Source organism: Aquarana catesbeiana, linkage group LG07 (genome assembly GCF_042186555.1).
Source record: "Aquarana catesbeiana isolate 2022-GZ linkage group LG07, ASM4218655v1, whole genome shotgun sequence".
Lineage (NCBI taxonomy): Eukaryota > Metazoa > Chordata > Amphibia > Anura > Ranidae > Aquarana > Aquarana catesbeiana.
Window position 1 is genome coordinate 304,327,938 of NC_133330.1, and position 14,177 is coordinate 304,342,114.

General features: G+C 43.7%; 1 protein-coding gene across 1 annotated transcript in view; it reads right to left on the bottom strand.

The window, feature by feature from the left end:
* DNAI3 (dynein axonemal intermediate chain 3) overlaps positions 1-14,177 on the bottom strand; it is a 136,124-nt gene that overhangs the window by 86,980 nt on the left and 34,967 nt on the right. The gene's annotated exons all lie outside the window — the stretch shown is intronic.

Below are 14,177 nucleotides of genomic sequence, written 5' to 3' on the forward strand. Positions count from 1 at the left end.
AGAAAGTCCGCTGCAAGTCCGCCAAAAGTCCGTCCAAAGTTTGTCGGATGGGCTGTCAGACTTTTGTAGCCGAAAAGTCCGACCGTGTGTACGCCCGATTAGTAATCTGGTCTCTACTAAGCAGGGGTGTTCGCCCCCCTCCAAGGGTACCCCCCGTCCACCCAACAATACTGTTTAATTCAACAGTCTATCCAGTATGAGATCTACAGGGGAGAGGCCTGGAGTATCCAGCCAGGGTGCCCAAAGTTTGTTGAACTTTCCCGGGCGCTCCCTATGTTGGAAAAAGTATTTCTCTAACCGTATGGTGTCTCCCATATGAGCAATCCATTCCTTCAACGTTGGAGGTTCAACCGCCTTCAACACCTAAGGAGCAGCTTGCGGACTTAAAACAGGGTCCTGGCTGTGGCCTGTTTGGAGTTGTCATCCATAGGGATGTCCTCCATTATCCCCAATATACATGGTTTCGGGTCTATTGGTATAGTAACCTGGAAGACTCTGTTAATGGTGGACAAAACTTCTGTCCAGAACAAATGAAGCTTGGGGCACCGCCATAACAAATGTATTCGATCCCCGTGGTCTCTCAGACACCTGGGGCAATTAGAGTCCGGTGTGAGGATACTTTCAAATGTAATGAAATAAATGGCTTTTATTTATCAATTAACAGCCTACAAAGTATTTAGACGAAAAGTATGGCCGAAGCTTGTTTGGTCATTCTTCTAACTTCTGGGTCTCAGGAGCACATTTACTTTTACACTTCTGTGACCCAGAATCAGCTGACAGCGGGACATCATAGAGCCACTCCAGGCTCTGGAAGGATCCTGACAAAAATGTCAGGATCCACCCAGATGACTGATCAGCAGCTGGCTCTGCTGATGAGGTGCAGTTGCTCCCACCTCCCTCTCCTGCCTGGCACTCCAGTGAGCGCTGGAGGGGCACAGCAGAAAGCTGGTGACTATCATCACAAGAACTGATCGATCAGCAGTCATGTGATTGCTGAGTTCTCGTGCTTAGAGCTGGCGGGGGACAGCCGCAGGTTGGTGCCCGGGCTGAGGCTGTCAGAAAAAAAATGTGGCTCAACTGAGCTTGCAGGCTAAAAACAGGGTCTTGCTCTCTTTAGAATTTAATTTTACAATAAAAAGATAGTTAAACCTGAACTCCAGGCAAAAAAAAAAAAACTTTCATCTAAATATATTCCTCAATAGCCACAAAGAATATAAATCCACTTTGTGTTCACCAAAAACCATTGCAAAGCCAGGTCTTACCATACACAAATAAACAGCGTTAGCATAAGTGTGCTACACATAAGTTGCACATAGAGCAGAGCTGTGGGTGGAACCCAGCAGGACCCACATACTACAGGCTACAGATAATGACAATCATTTATTCCTCTTCCATAAAAACAAAAGATATGACACCACAGGATGGTAGCATGTACATCAGATACTATAGGCTGCCCGCAGATAATTACAGGAGGAGGCGGAGACAAGACCAGTCACCCTGCACAAGGAGAGAGAGCAGAAATGACCGGTCTTTATTACAAGTTCTCACACAGAGGTAAAGTTTCACACTGGATTACTGCACAGATACACAAAGCACACCAAAATTCAACCAAGAATACACGACTCTTGTATTTAGACCATTATTGCTTATCCTGGAGTTAAGCTTTAAAGTAGTTGTAGACCCTTACATATAGCCAGTAAAGTGACCAGCCTCAGGTGATACAAAGAGATGAAACAAACCCTCCTGCATGAGTTTTACCTGTTTATCTGTAACAATTTCTTCTCTGCAGCCAAAGTACAGAACTTATACAGCTTGTCTGAGCTTTCAGAAAACAGGAGGTGGGGAGCTTAAGTTACACTCTGTAGAGCTCAGTGAGAGCTGATTGGAGGGAAGGGACAAATCCCTTTTACACAGCACATGGGAACAGAGCTGAGGCCAACCGCCAGTAAATTTACTGACAGTTTGTAAAAATCAGTGATTTTTTTTTTACAACTGCCAGTAAAAATCAGGTGCTGATAATTTCATGCTGTGTTGACTTTTTAAGTGTAAATCAAGCAAATGACTTTGTTATGGGTATTGTCAGCGTTTCCATATCATGTGTATATTGTTCAAATATTCCCTGTGTTAGTTTTCAATAGGAGTTCTGTAATTTCTCAGGTTGCCAGTAAAAAAGAGTGCTCTGCCAGTAAATTTCCCATGTTTTGTCAGTACAAAATGCTACGGGAGGTTGGCAACCCTGGCTGAGGCTGTCAATCACAGGCTGTGTGATGGAGCTTTCTCCCGTCGCCTTTTTTCTCTTATGCCCAGTACACACGGTCGGACATTGATCGGACATTCCGACAACAAAATCCTAGGATTTTTTCCGACGGATGTTGGCTCAAACTTGTCTTGCATACACACGGTCACACAAATTTGTTGGAAAATCCAATCGTTCTGAACACAGTGACGTAAAACAAGTACGTCGGGACTAAAAACGGGGCAGTAGCCAATAGCTTTCATCTCTTCATTTATTTTGAGCATGCGTGGCACTTTGTGCGTCGGATTTGTTCACACACGATCGGAATTTAACTTTGTTGTCAGAAAATTTTATAGCAAGCTCTCAAACTTTGTGTGTCGGACATTCCGACGGAAAAAGTCCGATGGAGCCCACACACGATCGGAATTTCCGACAACACAATCCGATCGCACTTTTTCCGTCGGAAAATCCGACCGTGTGTACAGGGCATTAGCGTCAGGGAAAACTTGTCAGAAGTGATTCCTGCAGATAGCAGAGGCACAAAGCAGCAGACAGAAATGACACGGAGTGCTCTGGATTGAGACAAGTACACACTATAGAGGGAAATCCTTTGTTCATATTTAATGTCCGAGGTTCACAACCACTTTACATGCAAACAGTGAGACTCCATGCAAAGGTGACAGGGAGTTAAAAACTGGAGACCATAAACTAAAGCTGGTGAGCTATTTACTCCACCAGCCTCCACCCATATCTAAAATATCAGGTTTTTTTTTGGTCTGACTATTTAAAATAAGTCTTTCTAATCTAAGCAAACCTTTTGTGTCCTTTATGGTAAACCACTTCAGATTTTGTGAATAAATAGAAAAAAAAAAAAACCATTGAGGAACGGTGACCGGCCTGTGATTATAGGCTGGCCTTCCAGCTCCGGAATGTGGTTATCACCGGTAAACATAGTATATTGGAGGAAGGAAATGCGGGCTGAAAATAAGATGAAGGATGTACCGACCCCGGCATATCTTATTCTGGAGGTCAGTGACCGATGAAAAGGGAAAAAGGAGGAGGTCGTTTGGTTGGGCTTTCATATCGTACAAGATTTCATGTGTCGGACTTGTGTGTTTATTCAGCCATGCAATACAAAGTGCAGCATTGTGCAAACAATCGACTTATTTATTTGATATCAAAGCTCTGCCGCCGCTCTGTGACCAGTGACTGATCGCCTTCTGTCCTGACACCGGCACTGGATCAAAGCCTGGCAGAAGAGAATGATCCATACAGGACTTGGTCAGGTTCTAGGAGGTTTATTCAAGTTTACAGCTGATCGCCATCTGGAAAGCCCTGGCCCGTTTCACCAAAGCCATAGTTCCCCAACTGTCCCTGATTTGGAGGGACTGTCCCTTGATTTGGAACAAAGTCCCTCTTTCTTCCTCATTTGTCCCTCATTTTGGTCTGATCTATATAGTTGTATATAAAACCCACTATTTATCTTTCAAAAAGTGTTTCCCGGTTCTAAATCTTTCATCCAATTACTAAATTGCTGCATTTGTACACTTCAAAAGCCAATACAAAGGACTAGTAGTGGTTAAAATAAAGCACTTGTGGGTTCAACTAATATTTTTTTTTTGTATAATTCTCCTTTAACCACTTCAATACCAGGCACTTTCCCCCCTTCCTGCCCAGGCCAATTTTCATCTTTCAGCGCTGTCGCACTTTGAAAGACAATTGCATGGTCATGCAACACTGTACCCAAACCAGATTTTTATCATTTTGTTCCCACAAACAGAGCTTTTTATTGGGGTTTTTATTTTTTTTTAAACAAATAAAAAATTCAGAAAATTTCGAAAAAAAAAGTTTTTTCTTTGTTTCTGTTATAAAATTTTGTAAATAAGTAAATTTTCTCCTTCACTAATGGGCACTGATGAGGCTGCACTGACGGGCACTGATGAAGTGGCACCAATGAGTTGGCACTGATAAGGTGGCACTAATGGGCACTATTATGCAGCACTGATGGGACACTGATAGGCGGCACTGATAGGCGGCACTGATAGGTGGCACTGATATGCAGCACTCATAGGCGGCATTGATGGGCACTCATAGGTGACACTGATAGGCGACACTAATGGGTACTGAAAGGTAGCACTTATGGTTACATATGGGTGGCATGTCTGTCAGACTCGAGTGAGGAAAAGCCAATACACGGCTCTTACGGTTTACAATGTAATCAGCTGTGATTGGACACAGTTAATCACATGGTAAAGAGTCTTCGTCAAATACTCTTTACTGAGAATGATGTTGCGGTGTGTCAGACTGACACGCCACACCACCGATCGCATGCCCCGGCAGGCACGGGCCGGCTGTTTTCCTGAAAGACATCATATGACGTCCAGTCAGGATAACGGAACCACCGCCCTGCCATCATTTTGCTATAGACCGGGCGGGAAGTGGTTAAGGGGGCATGGCAGGGGGTGTGTCCTATGCCTACATACCTTTACTAATAGGTGTCCCTCACTCCCATCTTAAAAAGTTGGGAGGTATGCCAAAGGGTGTGCTTAATGCTCTGTGATTGAGAAGCCCCATTTGGGGTTGGGTAGCCTCTTTCCTGGTTTTTGGTGCTCCTTCAGCCCAAGTTAAAAAAAAAAAAAAAAGTCTGTATATATTGGTCCGGTCATGTGACAGTCTGCAGAGAATTGTACTACATCATTACAGGATCCAGTTCTCTGCAGCATACTCCTGAGTCCAGGGCCACTTGATGATGCGATCACAGAGGGCGGGTCCTTGACACCCTGCAACTACAGGAATCATCCTGGTATTGTTTTTTCAGGAGGCGATCGGCTTTTTTGTAGAAGCCTCTGAGTGGCTAATTAGCCGCTGCATTGCTTTTACAGGCGGCGGTGCCTCCCTGGGAACTCCGTCCCACTGGAGAAACCCGGAACTGAATCCAGCAGATCTAAAACTTACCATAGAGCCCATGGAGGACCGGAAAGTCTCTGATGAGCTCCATGGTATAGGAAGCTGGAAGCGACGAGTATTGTCGTCAATTTTGGTTTCCTCGGATGTAAATAGCGACATTTTTAAATCTTGAAAGAATTTGATCACACCGATCTTGGTGTGATCAGATGCTTTTAGGGCAGAGGAGACATCTGGGGTCTAATAAACCCCAGATCTCTCGATAAAGAGTACCTGTGTTCCTGCCTATTGCTGCCACAAGTGATACTTAGGCCCCTTTCAGACCTGTGGATCCTTATTTAGGCATACGCTTGCTCAGCAGGGATCGCTCCGTTGATCCCTGCTGAGCCGGCAGATGAGAAGTCACAGTGTGCAGAGACGGACCTGTCAGAGCCCCGCTCTCCTCTATGGGGGGGATCGGATGATTACGGACCGCCTGTCCATTTTCATCCAATCCGCCAGACGGATGGAAAATAGGACATCCCTCCGTCTGGATTTTGCGGATTGGATCGGGGTGGATCGGATGTCAGCGGACATGTCACCTCTGACATCCGTCGCTCCATAGAGCTGTATGGAGCGACCGTTCAGATCAGCCTGAAAAAACTGACGGGCGGATCTGAACAGTCTGCACATGTGAAAGGGGCCTTACATTCCTCGTGACAGCAATAAAGTGATAAAAAAAAAAATTGTGTAAAAATAAAAAAAATAATAAAATAAAAAAATTATTTTTAAAGCCCTCCTACCCCCCACCTCCTTCCTGCTCTCATGCAAATGCAAAGGTGTTGCCGCCAACATCAAGAGCAATAATTCAAGTACCAGACCTGTCCTGTTAGAAAGCCGCTACCAATCAGAATATGTAACGGAAGTGACGTTCCGGCACGGCCATCTTGGTACACCCGCACTCGTCCGCATTAAGCCTACAGTCAGAAGGCAGGAGCTGACATCTTTTTACACCCACTGAAGTCTTGCATTTCACACCTAGTTTTACCACTAAACTGAGCTTATATATTCAAATACAGTATTTAGAAGTCCGTGTGACTGTTTTGATGTTGAATTTTAAAAGCATCGGCAAGCCTGCTGATCTCATGGGTTTGCTAATCTGACAGAACACCGCTGCTTTTAAAATGCAACATCAAAACAGCTTGACGGATTTCTAAATACTGTATTTCACTATATAAGCTCTATTTAATGGTAAAAATAAGTGTGAAAGGTGGGGCTTTGCTTCCTCATGCCGGGCCCTCCAGCAAGGAAAACAGTGATCAGCACAGTTGTGACATAGCTCCCAACTGTCCCTGATTTGGAGCAATGGTCCCTCTGTCCCCCATTCCTCATTTGTCCCTCATTTTGGTCTGATCTATATAGCTGTATATAAAATGCACTTTTTATCTATCAAAAAGTCTTTTCCAGCGCTAAACCTTTCATCAATGAAGGAGAAAAATTACCTGTTTGCAAAATCTATTAACAAAATATAAAACGGTTTTGTATTTTTTTTTTTTTTAATTTCAGTCTTTTTAAATTTTTTTAACAAAAAAAGAAAAAAAAAAACAGAGGTGATCAAATACCACCAAAAGAAAGCTCTATTTGTGGGAAAAAAAATGATAACAATTTCATTTGGGTACAGTGTTGTATGACTGCGCAATTGTCATTCAAAGAGTGACAGTGCTAAAAGCTGAAAATTGGTCTGGGCAGGAGGGGGGTTTAGGTGCCCAGTAAGCAAGTGGTTAAAACAGTATTAAACCCAAAAGAAAATTATTATATATCATTTATTATACTGCAGCTTATTAATTCTTAGATGTGGTGGCTGCATTAGTTTTCCTAATATACGTTATTAATATTTGATTTTGCATTCTTCCTCATCCTATACCAGATTTGTGACAGGTACACTTTAAGTCATCAGCATTCATTGCTGCAAAATGAGCCTTTCAAGCACTGTGCATCGGATATACTTAGATACGTTTAATAAAGTCTTCAAACTCTTTGCTGGAAGCGGCGCTATGTAAAGCGATCTACTTGTTCTTATATCTGGCCCTCATGTATACAAAACAAGCCATCATCAGTGTCAGAAGCATGGATGAGGTCAGGGATAAAAGGAGTCATTTTGTCTCCCCTACACATGATGTGTGATACAATGCTTCTCTTTTGATCGCTGTAGCTCCAGGCAATGTGGAAGAGTGAGACGGTTCATCTAGTACACAGCACAATGAAATCTGTGTAATTTCCTACATGGGAATTCTGTCTGATGTGTGACACTGCGGGGTGACAGTGGGGTGAGTGTACACAAATTTATGTCTATGTAATAAAATACTTTACTATAAATGGTTCATGCATTTACTCACTGGTGTCTTTAATGAATTTACAGTAAAGCACACTATTAAACCACTATGGCGCAAAAACTGAATGTAGATAAATAAGAAGAGATAAAATAAAAAACCTGGGAGGATGTAAAGTCCTAATAAAAGTGGATGTAAACAGTTCAGCCACTGAATGATGGTTGCAGCTCCTCTTAACCCGAGTCTTGAGAAACTCTAATGCCCATACAACAAACAGAAAAGAGAGGGCGCCACCATCTAAGTCAGGGGTCTCAAACTGGCGGCCCTCCAGCTGTTGCAAAACTACAAGTCCCATCATGCTTGTAACTGTCAGCCTTGCAATGCCTTGTGGGACTTGTAGTTTCTCAACAGCTGGAGGGCCGCCAGTTTGAGGCCCCTGATCTAAGTGCAGCTTTGCATTAGTAAAAACGATACCATAACAACATGGTATGCACTCTGCAGTATGTGGGGAGTCAGCATGTATAACAGACATAATCCCTCCGTTCAGCAGAGTTTGTCAAGGAAGCGGCCAGTAACAGCAGAGTTCGCCAGGGAAGTGACTGGTATCTGCAGAGTTACGTCAGGAAGCTGTTAGATGACAGACAACAGTAAGGTGAACCATGCTGGAACCTAAACAGTGCGGTGAAGCGTCTGGAAGTTCCAGACTTGGCTTAGTGGGTGACGTCACAGGCTGATGTGTGGGTGCTTCCCTGGCATACTCTGCAGTCGCCAGCTGCTTTCTTGTTAAATGGAGGGATGAGGTCTATTATACATGCCAACTCCCCACATACTGTAGTGAGGGCATGCATGTTTTTATGCCATTGTTTTTACGAATAAAAAGTTGCACTTAGATGATGGCGCCCTCTCTTTTCTGTTTGTCGTCTTAAGAATTTGATTCAGATGACTCTAGTTTATTGGCATGTAAAAAGCGGTACAGTCATAGAACCAGCGGGTTTCCTTGTTACCTTATTAGTAACGGTGCATTCATACTATAGTGTTTCAAAAACCTGCGCAAATCACGCGATTTTGCACTCATTTATGAAATGCGCAAAAGACATGTGCTGGGAAAATGAGTAAAAGCTGCTTTTCCACATTTTTCATACACAGAACAGCCCATTGAAATGAACAGGCTTTCCTATACATTTTATCAAGTAAGTAACTATACATTTACCGCAACAACGCGCAAAAAGGTGACTATGCACGACACGTGAAGATGCATGTAATAGTGTGAATGGGGCTTACGTTTTCCCCCTTTTTCTACTACTTACCTTGCCCCTATTCCTGAGGTCTCCTAAGCCACAGTACACCAACCGCTACTGCTAAGTGTAAGGATGGCTCCAACTGGCAAACTACACAGTTGGACACAAATAAAAGGAATTTATTCACTGGCCCAAACATTTGTAAAGAAACACACATGCTCTTGTGACTCATCTATCCCCTTCAGACCAGCAGAGAGGGCAAATCACTAGTCATCAGTATTGCTGGTGCTCTCCCTAAAGCCCATAGTTCCCCAATACTGACCATGCCTTGTTCTGTGCTGTGTTTCTGCATGGAGGCGGCCATCTTGGTAGAGGCAGGGCTTTGCTTCCTCACGTCGGGCCCTCCAGCAAGGAAAACAGTGATCAGCACAGTTGTGACATAGCTCCCAACTGTCCCTGATTTCGAGGGACTGTCCCTGATTTGGAGCAATGTCCCTCTGTCCCTCATTCCTCCTCATTTGTTCCTCATTTTGGTCTGATCTATATAGCTGTATATAAATGCACTTTTTATCTATCAAAAAGTCTTTTCAGCTCTAAACCTTTCATCTGATTTCTAAATTGCTGCATTTGTAAATTCCAAAAACCAATATAAAGGAATAGTAGTGGTAAAAAAAAGCACTTGTGGGTTTAACCAATCTTGTTTTTTTGTACAATTCTCCTTTAAGGGGGCGTCGCAAGGGGTGTGTCTTATGCCTGCATACTTTTGCTGATAGGTGTCCCTCATTCCCATCTCAAAATGTTGGGAGGTAAGGTTGTGAGATCTCCAAATTTCATTCCAAATCTCATGAGGCAAGCTTCAGAGGCAGAAGGGCCATTGATCTCACACTGCAGATATACAGCTTTGAAGCTGGAGGCACAGAAGTGCTTAAAGAGGAACTGCAGTCTGCTCACATAATTTGTAATAAAAACATCTTTGCCATTCTGAATCTTCCCTCCAACCACTTTGCATATTATTTTATATATACTGTGATTCTGTACTTGCCAAATATGCTGCAGAAATCTCCCTCCACTGAGTCTGGCTGCAGCCATTTTAACTGAGGGCAGCTTAAGCTGCTGCCTGTTCACTTCCTGGATTTACACAGAGGCACACCTTCAGCTCTGCAGCTCTCATTGGTCCTCTTATGACTCATCCCCCCTCCCTTCCTGGCAAACTCTCACAAAAGTGACAGAGAGCTGTGCATGATTTCATAAGCCTAGGCTAATGACCAGACAAGAAACAGGAAGTGGGCTGTATAAGGTATTTACTGGCAGAAAAAAAAAAAACGTTTTACTATCCAAAGTTAAAACAACAAGGGCAGAAGATTTAATAGATGGAAAGATTAAAATATTACTGAAGTTCCGCTTTAAGCACCCTCACAAAGCAGGACAACACTTCCTACTGACCATCTAAAAACAATTGGCCTCTTATGAGGCCTGGTACGTTGTAAAATCGGGTATAATTGTGTGCCGGGAAGCCCAGGTACTATGTAGAGCCGCCCATTGACATAAGTGGTTGGGTGCCCATATTTGCATAAACCTGCGCGTAATGTACATACATATTCCCCAAACATGGAGAGTCTGCGTTCAGGTAATACATTTGTATGCAATACTCAGGTTTTGATGATGAAAGGGGAGAAATCAATCAGGTACAGCAAAATATAAGCAGATTGAACTTCAGCTTTAAAGCCCAACTCCCGGAAATGTGAAAATCCATCCTTGCAGTTGGGCTGCACCTGCACTGCAAGAGTTAATTCCTCATTTAAATCTAGGAGGGATGGGTATAAAGAACTACTTACCTTTGCTCACCGTGCTGCTAGACCAGTCTCCCTGGGGTCTTCTGCTCTATGTTCCAGTGGTCTAAGGTCCTGACATCAAACCTGGTGCAGGGTCTATAGCCCTGCATAGGACACGATGACACCAAGGGGACCCCTGCTTTTACTCTCCCCTACAATAAACAAGCGGTTAACCTTTCCAGTGCAGGCAAATCCCCACTGCAGGGAAAATTTACTAATTTACTGAAGTTGGGCTTTAAGAAGACAAGGAGTCCATTAGAAAACATTTATATACTGTACAATAAGGGTGCATCCACAACAGGGGCGTTGCTAGGTCTACAAAAGATCTGGGGCTAGAGCCCATAGCAGCGTAGTAAAGAAAGTCATACGCTTGGGCGGGCATACACATGTATATAATATGTGGGTGTACGTGTGTGTGTATATATATATATATATATATATATATATATATATATATATATATATATATACATATATATATCCCCAGAGAGCCCCCACTTACATCAGGGTCCCCAGAGAGCCCCCCTCCCCTTGGGGACCCCTGCAGAGACTCGGGGCTATAGGCCCCAGATTCGGGGCTATAGCCCCAAAAGCCACCCCCTAGCAACGCCACTGATCCACAATATATGTTCACATTTAAAAGGAGGGTTGGGATATGATGAGCAAAACTTGGGGTTACTTTACAAGCCCTGGCTTTTATGAAGAGGTACATACTTTAATAAGGTTGATAAGCACTGCTCTAGAGATTGCTCTATTCTCAAAGTGGTTGCAAACCTCAGACATGAAATATGAACAAAGCATATCCCTATATAGAGTGGACTTGTCTAAATTAAGAGCACTAAGTGTCACTTTTGTCTGCTGCTTCGTTCCACTGATATCAGCATGAGTCACTTCTGACAAGTTTTCCTGACACCAAGAGAAAAAAGGTGACAGGGGAGGGACCTCCAGCTGATTGACAGCCTCAGCTCTGTTCCTGTGTGAAGGGGGGTTTGCCCCTTCCCTCCTCCCATCACTCCTCATTGAGCTCTGCAGAGAGTGTAACTTCAGCTCTTCGCCCTCTTTTTTCTGACCTTTCAGGCAAGCTTTAACCACTTCCCGACTGCCTGCCGAACATATACTGCAGCAAAGCGGCTCTATTGCGCAAAATCACATAGCTGTACGTGATTTTGTCAGTAGCCACTGGGAGGCAGGCGCGCCACCAGAGCCATGATTGCACGCTGATTGGTGGACATCGGGTCCGCTGATTAGCTCCACCTGTGGCCAATCAGTGCGCGACCGCGGCTCCACAGAGACAGAATGGCAGTCTGCAGATGTAAACAAGCAGACCCCTGTGCTGTCAGGCATGAACACTGTGAGCTAGTACAGCGTCGCACGACTGCGCAATTGTCAGTTAGAGTAACGCAGTGCCGTATCTCAAAAAATGGCCAGGTCATGAAGGGGGGTAAAACCTTCCGGGGCTGAAATGGTTAAAATTGAGCACTTTGAACAGATGTAGAGAAGAGGAGATGGCAGATGGACAGATGCAACTTATGTGGAAGGATTTGCTTCAACTCATGTATCACCTGAGTATAGTCCCTTCACTGGGTATATGGAAGGGTTTACAACGACTTTAATTGCTATGGACAGCACTGCTTTTTTTTTTTTTTTTAACTTTTAAAGACAATGACAATTGCTTTTTTTTTATCTACTTTGATTCTTGGTATTGTTCTGTTTTTGCCACATTAGATACAACCTCTGTACCTTTTTATTGCATAGAAAGGTACAGAGGTACTTCTGAAGCTAAGGGATGTTGCGGCCCGGGACAAACGCCCATGACTGAGCGATGATACCAGTACATAAACAGAACCCTGAACTAAACAATTGAATTCCATTCTGATGAAATCTGAAAAACTCCTGAAAACCGACTTCCCCAATGACTTTTGCAGATTTTCCTCTCAAGGATAATTGTCTTTGTTCTGTCTATAGTCCAGCTCGCCCTGCCAAGTTTCAGAATAACACACATTCACACTGAGCAGTGCAGCAAGCGGGGATGATGTGTTGTGTGCGCTCATCTCTTCCAATCATGGACAGTTCTGTCTACTAAAAATGGATTCTGGATGGTTGTTTGATATCACAGCACCTTGCACACTGCATGCCCTGTTACAATCACTCGACTGGGGTTTAGTGCTGTGAAGTAAAGTAGAACTATAGGGAAAAACTTTTTTTTTCCCCTGAATAGAGTACGGGAGGGTCATGGGCATCTGCAGGTAGGGGCAAGAGGGGGGCAAGTTGGAATTGGCAAGGGTCCGCTGCGGCCGCATCTGTAGCTGTGCTGGCTCCCTATGTTTTTCTACGAGTCGACTCCACAGCTGCTACAGATCTGTGTCATTGAGCTTACAGAGCTCTTTACTGCCACCTCTGGCTGCTTCCTGTTTGTGTGCCCCTCGTGTTTACTTTGCTGCCCGTTGTATTTCATCACAGGGACATGTGGAAACAGGACTTGGGAGAAGGAAGAAAAGTGGGGGCTGTGAGTACAAGTGAAGGGAGGAGGTTGTTTGTGTACAGGGGGGAGCAGAGCTGTGTGTGTGGGGGGCCTGACATATATACAGATGAGGGGGGCAGCTAAGTGAATACAGGTATGATCAGTGAAGGGGGGTGACAGATTTAGGAAAGATCATATCATCTGTCCTGTCCTGTATACAGCTATATTACACTCATCTTCCTTCCTGTATTCCTCCATCATCACTGACTGCAAATATACATCATCTGTCCTGTATATATAGCTGTATACAGGACAGATGATGTAGATCTGCAGTCAGTGATGATGGAGGAAGGTCTCTATATACAGGTAGCTGTATATACCCACCTTCCTTCCTGTATATAGAGACCTTCCTCCATCATCACTGACTGCAGATATACATCATCTGTCCTGTATACAGCTATATACACCCACCTTCCTTCCTGTATATACTAATACCATCCACCCCCTCTATATATACACATACTGTACACCCTCCATACTGTACAGGCCACATTTGATGGGCACAATGAGGCTGCAATTGATGGGCACATGCCTGCACTTTATGTGATAATGACTAAGCCCCTTACCCTTCATAACATTGTCAAAAAGGGGCGGAGCATGGGTTTTCTTAAAATGATGCCACCTTGAAAAAAGTTCTGTGGACGCCCATGGTTATAATCCCTGTAAGGTTTACTTTTTGCCATCTCTGTTCCATTGGGGAGATTTCCCTTCACTTCCTGTCTCATAGCCAAACAGGAAGTGAGAGAAAATTCCTGCACATTAAGGGAATCCCTTTGGGAACCCCTAGGTCACCAGAACTAGCGTCCCCATTGGAAGATTTCCTCCCTATTACTTTTTTGGGGACAACACAAACATTTTGATTTTATTTTACTTTCACTTTCAATGATAATGGTAAACAGGACACAAAGATGGGGATACAGGCAGCAACAAAAACTGACAAGTGTTCCATTCCCTCTCCACTGTATCCAAAACTAAAAAAAAAAAGTTTTGCCTTTAGTTATACTTTAAAAAATCCTTAATGCTGCATTGGTGGATTTTATATTTAAATGCACCTTCCATAGAAATGAATAGAAACACATGTAAGACACATGTGAACCTGCAAATGTCAGTTATGGAATAGGCAGTAATGTGATGTTG